General features: G+C 36.9%; 1 protein-coding gene across 1 annotated transcript in view; it reads left to right on the top strand.

Moving 5' to 3' along the window:
* Positions 1–7: 7 nt before the first annotated feature.
* Positions 8–19383, top strand: part of GABRA3 (gamma-aminobutyric acid type A receptor subunit alpha3) — a 337898-nt gene continuing 318522 nt past the window's right edge. Inside the window, exon 1 of the mRNA XM_045471027.1 lies at positions 8–184. The gene's annotated coding sequence lies outside the window, so the exon portion shown is untranslated. The remainder of the gene's footprint in view (positions 185–19383) is intronic.

Genomic DNA, 19383 nt, shown 5'->3' with positions numbered 1-19383 from the left:
GGGAGAGGGAGAGCGTGAGCGCGCGCAAGCTAGCGAGCAAACCAGAGAGACGAGAGAGGGACCAGGAGAAAGACCCAGAGAAAGAGAAGAGGAAGCCGAGCTCCGTGAGGACTCAACCTCCAACTTGTTTCAATTCATTCATTCTTCTCTTCTCTCCGCTTCGGGGAAGTGATTGTGGCGCTTGGTAAGGAACACAGATGTCCCTCCTTCCCCCTCCCCCAAGCTCAGGTCTCCTTTAGCGATAGCATCTCTCCCCCGTACTGAGAGTCTCCTTGGGTTGGCCGGGGAGGCTGAGACATGCTCTGCAGCTGTGATGCTATCCTGGGTTCCCCAGTGGGTCTGGTGGAAGCCCAGAGTTGGCATCTGGGCAGGGAGGCACTGGGGTAAAACCTGATTTGGGGAGGGGGGTTGCGATGTGGTGTATGCGCGATTTGCTTCATTGTCAGTGAATTGTTTTGTTCCTTTTTGGAAACAGGTCAGCCTTGACCTTGCAAATTGCTTGGGGGGCCTGGCAGCTGCTGCAGAAAGCCACCCAGTGTCCCTTAGCCAGAGCAGACAGCACTGTCATGACCCCCCAGACAGCCCAAGGCACGGGGATGGGGTAATGGCTGGAGCTTCCTTCCTCCTTTAACTCTTTCTCTGCAGCTGTTTCTCATTGCTGGAATTGAGAAAGAGGGAGAATACCATGCAGCCCTTTTCTCCATCTCCCTATTACCTTTCACAGATGCAAGTGAGTAGAAAGTTGTAAATAACTGCTTCCTTTGAAAGCAGGTTGAGACCTCCCCCCTTCCTTTAAGGGGTTCATTGTGGGGTTGGGCCTGAGTTCCTTAACAAACTTGGGAGGCTTTTCTTGCTTCCCAGTGGGGAGCCCCATTGCTTGCCGTCTCTCCATCCTAGGTAGTAAAGCAGATATGCCAGACCAGGGATTTAGATACCCTACCCCATCCCACTGGCAGGTATCATGGTATTAAGTCCAGCAGTGTCCTTGAGAGGGAAGAAACACCTGATGGTTTGTCTGGAATTGCCTTCCCAGTTTGCTGCTTCTCTAATTGTGGCTGAGGATGGTATAGGCAGGAGAACTGGGGGAGGGGTGGCTTTTGGATTTAGAGCAGGGTGAGAAGCCAGAATTCCTGGTGTGAAATGTATGGTTTATTGAGGATCAGCAGGTTCTGGATGTCTGGAGCTATGCAAGGACTGGCTGAAGGTCTTGTAATATATCCCCTCTGAACTGCTAGGAGAAGGGGTCTAGTTGCTTGATGGGAGCTTTTTCAGTTAGCAACACTGCCATGCCCTTGGTAGCAATTATTACATCAACATACTAATTGCTAACATTGCTGAGTGCTTGGTATGTTTTGGATCTTAGGCTTAGGGTCTAATGTGTATTCTTATATCAACACTATGAAGCAGATACTACTATTATCCTTGGTTTACTGATGAGGAAACTGAAGCACAGGTTGAATAATGTGTCCGAGGTTATGGAGTAATTAAATGTCCCAGCTGGGGATTAAAACACAGGCAACCTGGTTCCAAAATGCTTGGTCTTGACCATTAAGCCCTACTGCCTCCTTGGGGAAAATTTTGCACCTTTGTCGGTTAGGCAAGTGGACGTGTGGTAGGAAGGGTACTGCTTGGTGGAAAAAAAAAAAAAGGAAAGTAGTAGCCTAACCTTTGTGTAGAGTAACAGGAACTTAGAGTGGGGCATAGTGGCTGGTCATTGAGGAACTCTCACCTGGGTTTCCTGGAGGAGCTGCCTAAGAGGTTTTCCTTGGCCAGCCTGCTTTCCTTTGAAAAGGATACCTGGAAAGACTTCACTTTTCCACTGTTGTAGCCTCATCCATCTCACATTCAGCAAAAGACTGCTTTTTCCAGGACCAGATCTTGCCCTTATTTTCTGAGAGCTTAGAGTCACCTTGTCCTGAAATTTTTAGATTATTAAAACCTTGGAACTGGAAGATCATTAAGCTTTGCTTCTCCACCAAGTTCTTGAATTTTTCCTAAGCATTCAATTCATTGACTTATTTCTATTTGATCTCCCTGCAGTGACAGAAAGCTCATTAGATGGCTTCTTTTTTATCTTTGAATAATTCTGATTGCCAGAATGTAGCTCCCATTATAAGCCAGGGTCTGTCTCCCTGTAACTTGTATTCATAGGTTCTTTGGGACTAGCTGCAACAAATTTGCTTCTTCTTAGTTGAAGACAGCAATCATACCTCTTCCCTCAGGCCTCAGATCTGATAAGACTGCAACTAAAGGATCATCATTTGCCTCATTTTGGAAGCTAGACTTTTATTAATATGGCCCAGTATCCCATTCTGTTGTCAGCCACACAGTGAGAACACTGAGCTTTCTAAAGCAGCCTTCATAGTGTATGCTCTCTTCCTTGGAAAAGCTTGCTATTTGGTATCAAGTGGACTCATGGGAATAAAGAATCTCTCTTTTTTCCCTAAAGACCAAAAATCAGTTTAGTACTAGTCCTTCTGAAGCCCCAGAATGTCCAAATAGCAGCCAAACAATAGGCATATGGGAAGATTTGAGAACAGGGGTTAAGAGCAATTATCAAAAAGGAGACACTTGAAATAGTGGAGATTCAAGGTCCACACAATATATAGAAGGTAGAAGAATAAATTCTTGTATCAGAAAGTATTTCAGAAACAATGACATCACTGATGGAATCCTACAGAGTGGGATTGGGTGGAATAGGAGTGAGCATCTAGTGTTCTAAAACTGATCTGGGTGTTAGGAAACTTGAGTTCTATTCCTAGCTCTGCTAATTTGCCAATTGCCTTGGACACATGAGTCCCTCTCCATGGACCTCAGTTTTTCCATCTAAAAATGATGAGGTGGATTGTATCACCAAAGGTCTTTCAGCTCTATATTTCTCTATCTGAAGTAAATTATAAAATGTCAGGGTTCTAAGGGCTTCAGAAATCATCCAGGGCAGTGTTTCTCAAACTTTTATGTGCAAATGAATCTCCTGCAGATCTTGTTAAAATGCTAATTCTAACTCAGAGGGTCTGGGGTACAACCTGAGATTTTCCATATTGACAAACTGCCATGTAAGCCTGAATCTGCTGTTCCAGTGGTTTTCAAACTACCTTGTTGAAAGACCAGTTTTTAAAAATTTTCCAATCCATGACAGACTGCTACTTTAGTAAAATACATTATGGGTTATTAGAATATGAAAGAAAAGAGAAACAAAATATAAGCTCACATTTTTATTAGTAGATTCAACAAACATAAGAATTATCTTTAAATTTCTATAATATTTTATAAATACTTATTCTCAATTTCTGCACCTAGGTCATTGCTGCTTGGCAATAAAAGTTTGCAGACAGGCATTGATCAGCAGATCACACTTTGAACAGCACTGGTCTAGGCTACTGCTAATTTAAGAGGCCCAGATTGGGCCCAGTTACAATTTCTAAATCATTTTTGCCAAATTATTTTTCACCCTGAGGTTATGGGCCCAGCACGCTTCTGCTGTGTGACTCCGCTACCACTTTCACCCTCAGGTTAAATGTCTCCTTTGATGGAGACCTCAATATCCTTACAAAGTAGCATTACTTAGATGCTGTGACTGTCAAAAAGGATTTTTTTTTAAAAAGCTTCCATAAATGCCACTCTGAGACTATATATTCCGAGCAAGTAGAGGGCTGTGTCACTCCAGTTTATTGTACTATCAGCCACTAGCCTAGTGTGTGGTATAGAGTAGGTTTTTAATAAATGTTAAGTGGATGAGCAAGGCACTTGGTGTTAGTTATGCCTTTTGGAGCTATACATTCATTAAAGAAAGGAAATTTTGGTTTCCTTCCAGAACTGGGGAAACATTGTTTATCCTATTGTATAAATTTCTAATGGTGGCTATAAGGCCAGTTTACCTGGCATCCCAATTTTACTTTAAAGGAATTATATCAAGCCAGGCAAAGATTTTGTGCACTCTAAGTCCCAAGTCTTTACCTTTAAACCACTTGTTCATTAATTCAGTGGGTTCAACGGTTATTTGTTCAGTGATGTGATTAAGCACAATGCAGATGATACAAGGGTGAGAAAACAAACAAGGCCCTTGCTTACTTGGAGCTTACAGTTTGATGGTGAAGTAGCCATAAATCAGATACTCACACAACTGTTATTTCAGTTACTAATAAATGCTATGAAGGAAAAGTATGAAGGTGGGGTTATGAAGGTATATAAGAGAAAAAACTGATCTAGCTTGGGGTTTAAGAAAAGCTTCCTTGATGAAGTAATATTAAGGGTGTGTAGAAACATAGGGGTGGGTTGGGATTATGGGGTTGGAGCAGTTTTGTAGATGAAGAAAAGAACATGCATGAGAGCCCTGAGATGCATAGTGAATTTGACAAATTGAACAAAAGCTGGTGTGGTCGAAGTGGGACATTGTAAGGATTTTCCAGATATGCAGGGACTGATTAAAGGCTTTTTAAGCAGGATGACTGATATAACCTAAACTGAATCAATTCAGTATAAGGTTACTAAGTGCTATGAACCAAAGGCAATGTGGGATACAGGCTGATTTAGGAATAGCCCTTGCCCTCCAAGATGACAGGGTCAAGTAAGAGAGAGAATAAATAAACAACTATAATACTAGGAGGATGAAATCCACACACATTAAAGAGAGGCAAAGGAGATCAAGGAGATCAAAGACACCTTCCCAGAAGTGGTGTTTGAATTGCACTTCAAAGATTAGGCAAACTTTGGAGATGCAGAGTTTGGGGGATGGGAAAGGTGTTCTAGGAACATGCCAGAAAAGTAGAGGACATGTATTAGGAACAGTGAGGATCTCAGTTGTGTTGGAGTAAAACATATGGTAAAAGTATGTGAGAAGTATTTGGCAACATCCGTAGAAAGCTTGACTGTAAATGATATTAAATGCTAGCTTGGAGAATTAGAACATTCTCCTATATGCAGTAGAGAGGCAACTCCCTCATTTTATGGATGAGCTAATTGATCTTGAGATGGGAGTGACTTGATTTGACTGAGGTCACACAGTCTAGCAAAATGTACTAGGTACAGTTGAAAGAAATGTGGAATTGGAGCTCTCAAAAGAAGTCAACTGTTTTGAGAATCATTGATATAGAGGAAATACTTGAAGTAGAAAGAAGAGATCCAGAGATCTCTTCTCAGGGTAATGCTTATGCTGTACGATATGGGAAAACAAAAATAAAAAAACAAAGGCTACAGAGGAGAGGGCAGATATGTGGAAGGAACATTAGGAGAATACAGTATTATGAAAGAGCCAAGAGAGGAGAGGCCTCATCCATTGGTTGGATAAATATTTATTGAATACATACCATTCACTGAACATGGAGAATATAATGATGCGCAAAATAAACATGATTGTTGCCACTTTGGGGCCTGTGGTTTAGGTAGTGAGATAGCCCTTATTCTACAAACTATTAAATTATATAGTTGTACATTGTGATAGGTGTATAGAGGAAAATATACTGCTTTAAGAAGGAATATGTGGTCAGGGGGCACCTGGGTGACTTAGTTGGTTAAGCATCCGACTTCAGCTCAGGTCATGATCTCGCAGTTCATGAGTTCAAGCACTGCGTCAGAGTTCTGCACTGCATCAGAGCCTGGAGCCTGCTTTGGATTCTGTGTCTCCCTCTCTCTCTGCTGCTACCCCTCTCATGCTCTGTCTTTCTTCCTCATAAATAAATAAAACATTAAAAATAATAATAATAATAATAATAATAATAAAGAAGGAATGTGTCGCCAAGATTATTAGACTTTTCAGTAGAATTTTGTACTGATAAATAACACCCAGATTCTAATAGTCCTCCCCACTATGATGCTCACGGTGCTTACTAACTGTTAAGACTGGATGCTCATATTCATTTTGCTGTTGTTTGGCAGATAATAGTGCTGTAAGGAAAGGTAAGATTCCCTCCAGCCTCAAGTCCACAAAAGCACAGGATTACTTGAAACCAGGTTATACGTTATATTGCTTAACTGAAATTCTCAATGAGTCAGCACTCTTTCCAGATCTTCTTTATACTCTCAATTCAACAGGTTAGAAAAAGATGCTTGATAAGAAAAAAAATATGAAGAATTAGATATTAAAAATATTTCAGATAATAATGAGATTTCAGATAACCTGGTCTAGATTCTACTCTGGGTTTGGATGCTTACAGTTTCCTGTGACAAATTACTTATTTGAACTTCTTTTTCCATCGCTGTAAAATGAGTACGGTTGGACTACATCCAGATGATTTATAAAGACCCTACTAGCAGTAAAGTTCTATAGTTTATGCTCTGTTCTTTACTACACTCTCATGGTCCAGTCCTTGATATTTCAGGCCAGTCATTTATTTAAGCAACACTAAGGATTTTATATGGAATTCTGAAGGTTGCTAATTTTGGTGAAAGTATTCATAGGGCTTGGAAGAGATCACAGGAATGCCCTTTCCTTATTCTATTACTAAGATTGCTGAAATCATCACTGCCATAAAAGCTAAGAAAAGAACTGACTGTGTTCTAAAATCTGTAGTAACTCTGAGTACTGGGTGATATTTTCACCACTTTTGGTTTTAAAATGAATAAGGGCACTGAAAAGAAAATGGTGCAGGATACTATGGAGTAGAGGCAAGGTGATTATCTCATCTTCTGAAATGGAGTGGTCTGGACAGTCTCTTCCTAGGGGGAAGATATATGGCCAAGGGAAATATTGGTCGGTAATAGAAAAATATTTTTTATACTTAAAATATGATTTTAAAGGTATTGATATTTGTACAAAATGTCTCTTCACTCTACACAGAAGGAAGAATAAAAATCTCCAGGATGTATATTTTGAAGGGTACTCTTTTCTGTTTAAAAATAATTTCCTAAAAGGAATCAAGTATTACATAGATTTTTTTTGAAGGGAAGGGAAGGGGAGATAGGTGGGGGTGGAATTATGTAAGTGATCATAGCATAAAATAACTCTTTTAAATAGTATAAGAGGAGCTCAGAAATAGCAGGGTCCTTACCAATCATATAACAGCAATCTTATCAACCAATACATATGGTCATCTATTTTCAGTGTGAATAGTTGCCAGAAAGGTTGGTTAATACCACCTGATAACTGTGATTGTTAGCAAGTACTTCTTCATATTGACGTGAAATCTATCTTCTGAAACCAACCCATTGGTTGCTCCTCGGAACAATAGTAATGCTGACTAATTTCTATTTCCATTCCCTGTAATTATCCATTTAAAAGTTTAAAGATAGTTTTTTCTTCTTTTTATCTTTTCTCTAGTCCATATACTGCCAGTTCTTGAGCTCATATGACATACATTTTTAGTATCCTCTATAGGAGATGCTTAAGTTTTCAGTATCACCCTTAATACATAATGTCCAAACCTGGACCCAGTACTCTAGGCATGGTTGATTGGCACCACCATTTAAAAATTTTGTACATTTATTAATCAACTTTAAGACTGTCATATCTACTTCTAATTTCTTTCTATTCATAAAAATGAAACAGCCTCATAATAGAAAATTTTAAAAATGGAGAGAAAACACTTATCACCTGTAAATACCTAGTCCAAAGACAATTTGCTCTGCTTCCTTCCAGATGTGTTCCCATGTTTGCATAATTGGGATCATATCATATATGTACTATTTTATATTTGGCTTCTCCATTGGTTTTATACTGTGACCATTTTACCATGTAATTCACCAGCCTTCAAACAATTTTTAATGGCTTCATAATTTTCAGTTGCATAATTTGTACCTACTATGATTATTTAACAAATCCCATATTGACCATTTAAATTATTGCCAATCATAAGTTATCATGAATAGCCCTTTATACATAAATCTTAGCTTCTTTTTACCTCACTCTTTTAAGTCTTAATGCAAATGTTACCTTGGTACGGTCTCCTATAACAACTATCCATAAAAATGTAAACCCTTGGGGCGCCTGGGTGGCGCAGTCGGTTAAGCGTCCGACTTCAGCCAGGTCACGATCTCGCGGTCCCTGAGTTCGAGCCCCGCGTCGGGCTCTGGGCTGATGGCTCAGAGCCTGGAGCCTGTTTCCGATTCTGTGTCTCCCTCTCTCTCTGCCCCTCCCCCGTTCATGCTCTGTCTCTCTCTGTCCCCAAAATAAATAAACGTTGAAAAAAAAATTAAAAAAAAAAAAATGTAAACCCTTCTCTAACACTCACTTTTCTCTTTCCTTGCTTTATTTTTTTCTCCTTGGTCTGCATCATAACCTAATAGCCAAGGTATTTTATTAATTTGTTGTCCAGATCCTCGTATTAAAATGTAAGCACCTTGAGCACAGAGATTTTTCTTTGTTTTGTATTCACTATTGCATCTACTAGTACCTATGGCAATGTATGACACATTGTAGATCCTTACTAGATATTTGTTGAGTGAATGGTTTTCTTAAGATGAGTTTTTATAAGAGTCATTATTGGACCTAAGGATTAAATTTTTAAAGGCTCTTGATATATGTGTGAAGTTGTCTCACTGTATAAGATGGACAATTTCTGCTCATATACCTTTATCAGTACTGGCTATTGTCATTTTTAAAAAATCTGCCAGTATGGTAGAGGCAAATGATATCTTTGCTGTTTTAATTTGTTTCTTTTATTATGCTGAGCATGAATACTTTCTCGTGTTTCTCAGTCACTTTTGCCTCCTTCCTATGAACATATATTCATGACCTGTATACATTTTTCTATTGAGAACTTCTATGTTTCTTATTCATTTGTATAGATAACATATACATTTAATAGACACTAAGCATTTCTTCTGTGGCATATGTGGAAGTTTCTGTTTTAAATGAACTTTTATGCACAAATTAACGTTTATGTAATTATATATATCTTTCTATTTGTATTTTTTTCTGATGAACTCACATGTAAGAAGTTTTTCTCCACCCAAATTAGATAAGTGCTTAAGTGGATTTTGTCCCATTTTTATTGCTTATGTTTAGTTGTTTAATATTTCTGGAGTTTCTGGTGTATGGTGTGAGGTAATCTTCTAAACTGTTTTCCCTTTCCATTTTTTCACAATAACAAATATTGAATAATTATTTCCCACTATTCTGTGATGTCACATTTAATATGTATAAATTGTCATATATCTATATATAGATATAGATAGATTGATTCTCTTTGGGATTTATGTATTTTCCATATTTTGTAGACTGACTCTTTCTGTCCTAGTTACAAAGTTTAAATATTATTGTAGCTTTAAAATAATTTTTATTACTTCAGTACCTCTTATACTTACTAGCTGTGTGGAATCTGACCCTTTATATGTTTATCTGTATAGACTGTACAATAGTAACATTTATGTTATGCTTTTAATTTTTTGAAGGGGATTTTTCTATCATTATTTCTGCTAATTTATTATGGCTTGTATACAGACAAATTGCTATTTACAGTATTAATTTCTATTTCTCCATTTTGTTCAAATTTATTATTATAAATTTATCATTTACAAGTTTATTTTGTTGTTTCTGTCTTATTTTTTAATTTTGAAGGATCTAAAAAATTTAGAAACTCAAAGAAGAATCTAAAACAACGACCAAATAACTGCATATATACTGCTCAGAATGAATGAGTGTTAGCATTTTGTCATATCTGCTTCAGATATATTTAAATAAATAAAACATTACAGATTAACTTTACTTTCCTGTGTTTAGCTCAGCTTAATTTCTCTTCATATCCTTCCAAAACACAAAACCTACAGCCATTCACACTTGCTTCTTTTTCTTTTTTTAATTAATGTTTTAATTTAGTTCTAGTATAGTTAACATACAGTGTTATATTGGTTTCAGGTGTACAACCTAGTGATTCAACAATTCTGTACATTACTCAGTGCTCATCATACTAAGTGTATTCTTTAATCCCCATTGCCTATTTCATCCATACCCTGGCCCACCTCCCTTTTGATAACCATCAGTTTCTTCTCTATAATTAAGAGTCTGTTTCTTGATTTCTCTCTCTCTCTTTCTTTCCCCCCTTGCTTGTTATGTTTTATAAAATCCACATATGAATGAAATCATATGGTATTTGTCTTTCTCTGAATGTCTTATTTCACTTAGTGTTATACTCTTTAGCTCTATCCATATCATTGAAAATGGGAAGATTTCATTCTTTTTTTATGGCTGAATAATATTCCATTATATATACACCACATCTTCTTTATCTGTTCATCAACTGATGGGCACCTGGGTTACTTCTATATCTCAGCTACTGTAAATAGTGCTGCTATAAACATAAGTATAGGTGTAGGTATCCCTTTGAATTAGTGTTTTTGTATTCTTTGGGTAAATATGCTGTAATGCAATTGCTGGATCATAGGGTAGTTCTATTTTTAACTTTTTGAGGAAACTCCATACTGTGTTCCACATTTGCTGCACAGTTTACATTCCCACCAATAGTGCAACAGTGTCCCCCTTTCTCCATGTTCTAGCCAACACCTGTTGTTTTTTGTGTTGTTGATTTTAGCCATTCTGACAGGTATGAGGTGATACTACGTTGTAGTTTTGAATTGCATTTCCCTGATGGTAAGTGATGATGATTATCTTTTAATATGTCTTGTTGGCCATCTGTATGTCTCATTTGGAGAAATGTCTATTCATGTCTTATTTGGATTTTTTAGGTTTTTAAAATTGGATTATTTGCAGGAGAGGTTGCATTTTATAAGTTCTTTATATTTTTTGTATACTAACCCTTTATCAGATATGTCATTTGCAAATGTCTTCTCCCATTCTGTAGATTGCCTTTTAGTTTTGTTGATTGTTTCTTTTGCTATGCAGAAATCTTTTATTTTGATGAAGTCCCAATAGTTTAATGTTGCTTTTGTTTCCCCTGCCTCAGGAGACATATCTAGAAAAAAGTTGCTAAGGCTGAAGTCAGAGAGGTTATTGCCTGTCCTCTCTTCTAGAATTTTTATGATTTTGGGTCTCACATTTAGGTCTTTAATCTATTTTGAATTTATTTTTGTGTATGGTGTAATATAGTGGTACAGTTTCATTGCTTTGCATGTTGCTATCTAGTTTTCACAACACCATTTGTTGAAGAGACTGTCTTTTATACATTAGATATTCTTTCCTGCTTTGTCAAAAATTAATTGACCTTATAGCTTTGTAATATAACTTGAAGTCTGCACTTGTGATGCCTCCAGCTTTGCTTTTCTTTATGAAGGTTGCTTTGGCTATTTGGGGTCTTTTGTGCTTCCATACAGATTTTAGGGTGATTTGTTCTAGTTCCGTGAAAAATACTGTTGGTATTTTGATAAGAATTGCATTAAATCTGTAGATTGCTGTGGATAGTATGAACATTTTAACAGTATTTGTTATTCCAACTCATAAGCATAGAATGTCTTTCCATTCTTTTGTGTCATCTTCAGTTTCTTTCATCAGTGTTTTATAGTTTTCAGAGTATATGTCTTTCACCTCTTTGGTTAGGTTTATCACTAGGTATCTTACTATTTTAGGTACAATTATAAATGGGATTGTTTTATTAATTTCTTTCTGCTGCTTCATTTTTGGTGTATAGAAATTCAACAGATTTCTCTAGGTTTTGTATCCTGCAACTTTACTGAATTTGTTTATAAGTTCTAGAAATTTCTTGGTTTAATCTTTAGGGTTTTCTGTATAGAGAATCATGTAATCTGCAAATAGTGAAGGTTTTACTTCTTTATGAATTTGGATTCCTTTTATTTCTTTGTTGTCTGATTGCTGTGGGTAGGAATTCCAGTACCATGTTGAATAAAGTGGTGATAGTGAACATCCTTGTCTTGTTCCTGATCCTCAGGGAAGAGCTTTCAGTTTTTCCTCATTAAGGATGATGTTAGTGGGTTTTTCATAGATGGCCTTTATTATATTGAGGTATGTTCCCTCTAAGCCTATTTTGTTGAGGTTTTTATCATGAATGGATGTTGTACTTTGTCAAATGCTCTTTTTGCATCTATTGTAATGATCATATGTTTCTTATCCTTTTTCTTATTAATCAGATGTATCACGTTGGTTGTTTTATGAATACTGAACCACCTTTGCAACCCAGGAATAAATTCAGCTCAATCATGGTGGATGATTTTTTGTAAAACATATTGTTGAATTCAGTTTGCTAGTATTTTGTTGAGGATTTTTGCATCCATGCTCATCAGGGATATTGGCCTGTAGTTCTCTTTTTTAGTGTTGTCTTTATCTCATTTTGGTGTTAGAGTAATGCTGGCCTCATAGAATGGATTTTGAAGCTTTCCTTCCTTTTTCTATATTTTGGAATAGTTTATGAATAATAGGTGTTAAATCTTCTTTAAATATCTGGTAGAATCTGCCAGTGAAGCCGTCTGGTCCTGTGCTTTTGTTTGTTGGGATTTTTCTGATTATTGACTTAATTTCTTTGCTTGTTATCAGTCTGTTATAATTTTCTCTTTCCTCCCGTTTAAGTTTTGGTAGTTTATATGTTTCTAGCAATTTATCCCTTTCTTCTAGGTTGTCCAATTTGTTGGCATGTAGTTTTTCATAATATTCTGTTAAGATTGTTTATTTCAGTGGTGGTGGTAGTGGTTTCTCCTCTATCATTTGTGATTTTGTTTATTTGAGTCCTTTCTTTTTTTTTCTTGATAAGTCTGGCTAGAAGTTTATCAATTCTGTTGATTTTTTCAAAGAATCAGCTCCTGGTTTCATTGATTTGTTCTGTTTTTTGTTTGTTTCTAATCATTTATTTCTGATCTAATCTTTATTCTTCCTTCTGCTGGTTTTGGGTTCTGTTTGTAATTTTTATTTCTCCTTTAGATGTAAGGTTAGGTTGTTTGAAATTTTTCTTCTTGACATAGGCCTGTATTGCAATAAATTTCCCTCTTAGGACCCTTTTGCTGCATCCCAGAAGTTTCGGACCATTGTGTTTTCATGTACTTTTATTTCTTTGATTTCCTGGTCAACCCATTCATTGTTTAGTAGCATGTATTTGTGGTCTTTCCAGATTTTTTTTTGTGGTTGATTTCCAGTTTCATAGCATCATGGTCAGAAAAGATTCATGGTATGACTTCGATCTTCTTAAATTTGTTAAGGTTTGTTTTGTGGGCTAATATGTGATCTATTATGGAGCATGTTCCATGTGCCCTTGAAAAGGATGTGTATTCTGCTGTTTTAGGATACAATGTTTTGAATATTTCTGTTAAATATATCTGTTCAAAAGTGTGTAAATCAAAGCCATTGTTTCCTTGTTGATGTGTTTAGATGATCTGTCCATTGATGTAAGTGAGGTGTTTAAGTCCACTACTATTATTGTATTATTATCAATTAGTGCCTTTATGTTTATTATTAACTGTTTTATGTATTTGGGTGTTTTCATGTTGAGTGCATAAATATTTATAATTGTTATAACTTCTTGTTGGATTGTACCCTTTATTATATAGTGTCCTTCTTGTCTGTTTTTACAGTCTTTATTTTGAAGTCCTTATTGTCTGATATAAATATTGCTATCCTGGCTTTCTTTTGACATCCATTTCTGTGATAAATGTTTGTCTAATCCCCTCACTTTCAATCTGAAGGTGTCTTTAGGTCTAAAATGAGTCTCTTGTAGGCAGCATATAGATGGTCTTTTTAAAAATTCATTCTGACTCCCTATGTCTTTTTATGGGAGCATATAGTCACTTACATTCAAAATAATTATTGATATGTATTTCTTGTCATTTTATTATTTGTTTTATGGTCATTTCTGAAGATTTTTTTGGTCCTTTCTTAATCTTTCTTTCATGTGTTCTCATTTTCTTTAGTGATATATTTGGATTTCTTTCTCTTTATTCTTTGCATACTTATTAGTGGCTTTTGATATATGGTTACCATTAGGTTTATATATAACCTCCTCTGCATATAGTAGTCTATATTAAATTGATGGTCGTTTAACTTTAAACTCACTATTTCCTTCCTTTTCCTGTTTTAGGTATATGTTATTATATTTCATATTCCTTTTTTGGTGAATTCCTTGACTGATTTTTTACTGAAAAATTCGTTTTTCTTCTCTTATGTTTCCTATCACCATATTGTCACTTTTGGCCTCTCCTTTCCACTCAGAGTCCCTTTTAATATTTATTGCAGAGCTGGTTTAGTGGTCATGAACTCCTTTAGTTTTTGTTTGGGAAACTTTTTATCTCTACTTCTTGTCTGAATGATAGCCTGGCTGGATAGACTATTCTTGACTGCAGGTTTTTCCCATTCAGCACTTTGAGTATATCATGCCTTTGAGTACATCTGGCTTGCAAAGTTTATGTTGAAAAATATCCTGCTATCCTTATAGATTTCCCCTTGTAAGTTAGTGACTTCTTTTGTCCTGCTGATTAAAATTTTTTCTTTATCACAGTATTTTGCAAATTTAATTACACTATGTCTTGGTGTGGATCTTCTTTTGTTGATTCTGTTGGGGATTTTCTGTGCCTCCTAGAATAGGCTGTTTCTTTCCCCAGATTATGGAAGTTTTTAACTATTATTTTTTCAAATAAATATTCTGCCCCCTTTCCTCTTTTCTGGCACTCCTATAATACAAATGTTATTATGTTTGGTGGAGACAGTGAGTTCCCTAAGTCTCTTCTTGTTTTGCATAATTCTTTTCTCTCTGTTTTGTTCAGTTTAATTACTTTCTATTACTCTGTCTTCTAGGTCACTAATTCATTCCTCTGCTTCTTCCATCCTGTTGTTAATTCTAGCAAATGTATTTCTTTTTTTTATTTAATTTTTTTATTTTTTTTTAAATTTATATCCAAATTAGTTAGCATATAGTGAAACAATGATTTCAGGAGTAGATTCCTTAATGTTCCTTACCCATTCAGCCCATCCCCCCTCCCACAACCCCTCCAGCAACCCTCAGTTTGTTCACCGTATTTATGAGTCTCTTCTGTTTTGTCCCCCTCCCTGTTTTTATATTATTTTTGTTTCCCTTCCATCAATCTGTTTTGTCTCTTAGAGTCCTCATATGAGTGAAGTCATATGATTTTTGTCTTTCTCTGACTGACTAATTTCACTTAGCATAATACCCTCTAGTTCCATCCACATAGTTGCAAATGGCAAGATTTCATTCTTTTTGATTGCTGAGTAATACTCCATTGTGTGTGTGTGTGTGTGTGTGTGTGTGTGTGTGTATGTATATATATGTCACATCTTCTTTATCCATTCATCCATCGATGGACATTTGGGCTTTTTCCATGCTTTGGCTATTGTTGATAGTGCTGCTATAAACATGGGGTGCATGTGTCCCTTTGAAACAGCACACCTGCATCCCACGGATAAATGCCTAGTAGTGCAATTGCCAGGTCGTAGGGTAGTTCTATTTTTAGTTTTTTGAGGAACCTCCATACTATTTTCCAGAGTGGCTGCACCAGCTCACATTGCCACCAACAATGCAAAAGAGATCCTTTTTCTGTGCATCCTCGCCAACATCTGTTGTTACCTGAGTTGTTAATGTTAGCCATTCTGACAGGTATAAGTTGGTATCTCATGGTGGTTTTGATTTGTATTTCCCTGATGATGAGTGATGTTGAGCATTTTTTCATGTGTCAGTTGGCCATCTGGATGTCTTCCTTGGAGAAGTGTCTATTCATGTCTTTTGCCCATTTCTTCACTGGATTATTTGTTTTTTGGGTGTTTAGTTTGATAAGTTCTTTATATATTTTCAATACTAACCCTTTATCTGATATGTCATTTGCAAATATCTTCTCCCATTCTGTCGGTTGCCTTTTAGTTTTGCTGATTGTTTCCTTCACTGTGCAGAAGCTTTTTATTTTGAGGAGGTCCCATAGCAAGTGTATTTCTTATTTCTTTTTTTGTGCCCCTTATCTCTGCTATGTTATTCTTTACCTCTGTGTTAAGTGTCTCCATCATGTCTTCTACTCTTTTCTCAAGTCCAGTGATTATTGCTATGATGATTGCTTTAAATTCTCTATCAGCGTGTTACTTCTGTTGGCTTCCCTTAGATCTATGGCTATGGCCTTGTCCTATTATTTAATTTGGGATAAATTTCTCTTTCTCCTCATTTTTGTCTTCCTCTCTGTGCCTGTTTCTCTGTGTTAATAAATTCACCTGTATTTTCTGCTTTTGAAAGTAGTGATTTTATGAAGAAGAGATCCTGGAGCACCCTGCAGTGCAGTGTCTCCTGTTCCCTTGAAACTGATACTTCAGGAGAGTCTCCTATGTGTGTTGCTTATACCCTACTATTGTCTCTGAATTACTTTACCTTTCAGTGTAGCTGTCTTCACTGACTTTCTGCCTGTTGTGGGCTGTGCTTATTCTCTGTGGTGTTAGTTATACTCAGGCCAGCTCTGAGGGGGTATGCCCACTGGGGAACTTGGGAACAGGATGGCAGTGTTAGTAAAATCTGTTCTGGGCCACTAGTCCTATGCTGGATCTTCTGAAACACTGTGGCAGCTGGGAGCTGCATGCTGGGATAGCTGGGCGTGTGAAGCTGGACACAGCATGCTATAGTGTCTGAGGGCATGTGGCACATAAGTGCATGCAACTGAGTGCTATGTGCAAAGGAGGGCTGGGCATGTGCTCCATGTCCCTGGGGGTGCATGACAGTAGCTGGGGGCTTGTGGCTCAGTGCAGTACCCTCATTGGCTGGGGGTGCACAGCTGGGCACAGCACAGTGGATGTGTGTAGTGTCTAATGGCAGCTGTGCACCCAATGGATGGGCAGGGTGCCTGCATTGCTTTAACAAAATTTGCACTAAGTCTAGGGCTAAGTCCAGCAGGCTTGGAGTGGGTGAGTTCTCAGAACTCATGCGTGTGGTGTACTGCTAGCAGATTAGGTAGCAAATGTCTGTATAACCCCATCTCCTGCACGTGTCTCTGTGCTTATGTGGGGTGGGGGACGGTGAGGGAGGAAAATGGTGCCTGCCAGCTCCCTTGTTTTTGGAGAAGTCCCGTAACACACTCCAAAACAAGTGTGAACAGATTTGCCTCCTGTTTGCCCCAGGCATTGTGTAAACTGCCATTTTTATTTTGGCTCATCTCTGTAGGCTATTGTCTCTTCAAGGGCCATAATCCAGCTATCACTGGCCCTCCATGCTAGCCCAATGCTGAGTTAAGTAGCTGTTAAAGCTCCAGGCTTCACGTCCCACTGGTTATACAAACTCACAGAATTCAGATCCTCTGGTCTTTAAAGCCAAATGCTATGTGGAGCTCCCTGGTGCAAGGGCCCATTTCTCTGTCCTCTCCATGACCAGCTCCCTCCCTCTTGTGGGCAGCCTTCCTCTGCCTTTCTGACCTACCAACCTTTCAGATACAGCTTCTTCTCTATATTTAGTTGTGGAGTTTGTTCTGCCAGTCTTGGGATTGCTCTCCAGTTTATTGACCTGGATGTGGATGATATCTCATTGTAAACATGGTACAGGGTGAGCTCCTCCTACTCTGTCATGTTCCCAAGCTCCCAATAGTGTTGTGGGGTTTTAAATTTTTTAATTTAAATTTTTTATTGCTGGTATATAATAAAGTAATTGACTTTTGTATATTAACCTTGTATCTTGCCTTGCCTGTCTTTATTTAGCCATTCTAGTCAGTATGTAGTGGTACCTCATTGTAGTTTAATTTGCATATCCCTATGGCTAATGATATTAAACATCTTTTCATGTGCTAATTGGCCACCTGTACATATTCTTTGGAGAAATGTCCATTAAAATTGCCCATTTTATTTTAAACTTTTTAATGTTTATTTTTTAAAGAGAGAGAGAGAGTGGGGGAGAGGCAGAGAGAGAGGGAGACAGAGGACCTGAACTGGGCTCTGTGCTGACAGCAGAGAGCCTGATGTGGGGATGGAACTCATGAACTGTGAGATCATGACCTGAGCTGAAGCCAGATGCTTAACTGACTGAACAATCCATGTACTCCTCTCGCTTTAAAACTGAGATATTTGTATTTTTGTTAGTAAGTTGTAAGATAAGTGAATATTATAATCCTTTAAAAGGTGTTTTGAAAAATATGTTCTCTCATTCTGTGATGTCTTTCCATTTTCTATGTGGAGTTTCTATTATGACTTTTACCTTTTGTGTTCTGAGAAGTCTTTGCTTTAACTAAGTTCAAAATGATCTTCTCATTTGTTTTCTTGTAGAATTTTAGTTTAAATTCTTTGACTAATATCTTTGATGTATGTCTAGATGACTTTTGTCTTTGGGGCAAGGTAAAGTTCCAGGTCTATGTATTTTTTCCACATGGATGCCTAATTTTTCCAGCATTATTTGTTGACAAGATTTATCCTTTGCTCATTGAATTATCTTGGCACCTTTGTTCAAAATCAATTAACCATGTATATGTGGATCTACTTCTAGACTCTTTTTTCTCTGTTTAACCTATATGTGTAACCTTGAAACATTACCACACTGTATCAAATATTGTAATTCAGTGGTTCTCAACTAGGACCATCCCCCTCCCTTGGGGTAAGAGACATTTGGCAATGTCTGGAGACATTTCTGATTGTCACTACTGGAGGTGAGTGCTAGTGGCATCTAGTGAGGAGGAGCCAGGCAGCTACCAACAACAAAGTATTATCCAGCCCAAAACATTAATAGTGTTAAGGTTGTGAAACTCTGCTATAGAATTATAGTAAATCTTGAAATAAAGTATTATGGATACTCCAGCTTTGTTCTTCATAATATACACACACACACACACACACACACACACACACACACACACACACACACATATATATATATAGATTATTATAGGTCCTTTGCATTTCCATATAAATTTTTTAACCAGTTGATCAGTTTCTCCCCCCGAAAATCCAGCTGAAAGTTTTAATGGGACTAAATTGAATTATACGCTAATTTGGAGATAAATTGCATCTTACAATCTTGAGTCTCTTGATATATGAACACGCTATGGTTTTGAATTATTTATTTCCTCTTCAAATTCTCTCAACAATGTTTTTGTAGCTTTCAGTGTATAGGTCTTGCATATATTTTGTTAAATTTATTCCAAGTATTACATTTTTGATGTTATGGCATTTAAAATTTTCAAATTTTGAATGTTTATTGTATACAGAAATACAGTTAATTTTTATATATTGACTCTGTATCCCATGATCTTATAAAACTTACTAATTCTAGTACCTTTTTTTAAGATTGTTTGGATTTTCTATGTAGATGATTATGTTGTGTAAAAATAAACACATTTTTATTTCCTTTTTTCTAACTTGTATACTTTGTTTTGTTTTTGCTTTATTTGCACTGAATAGGACCTCTAATAAAATGTTCATTAGAAGTGGTTAAAGCATATCTCTTTGCCTTGCTCGCAATCTTATTTTTCCCCATTATTCACCATTCAATATGAAATCAGCTTTAGATTTTTTATACTTGTTATTTACAAGTTTGAGGGAGTTCCCTTCTAAATATTTATTTTTGAGAGAGAGAGCATCTGCAAGCAGGGGAG

The sequence above is a fragment of the Leopardus geoffroyi genome, chromosome X (genome assembly GCF_018350155.1).
Source record: "Leopardus geoffroyi isolate Oge1 chromosome X, O.geoffroyi_Oge1_pat1.0, whole genome shotgun sequence".
Taxonomy (NCBI): domain Eukaryota; kingdom Metazoa; phylum Chordata; class Mammalia; order Carnivora; family Felidae; genus Leopardus; species Leopardus geoffroyi.
Note: the sequence above shows the minus strand (reverse complement) of the source record. Positions and strands in the feature narration are given on the sequence as shown.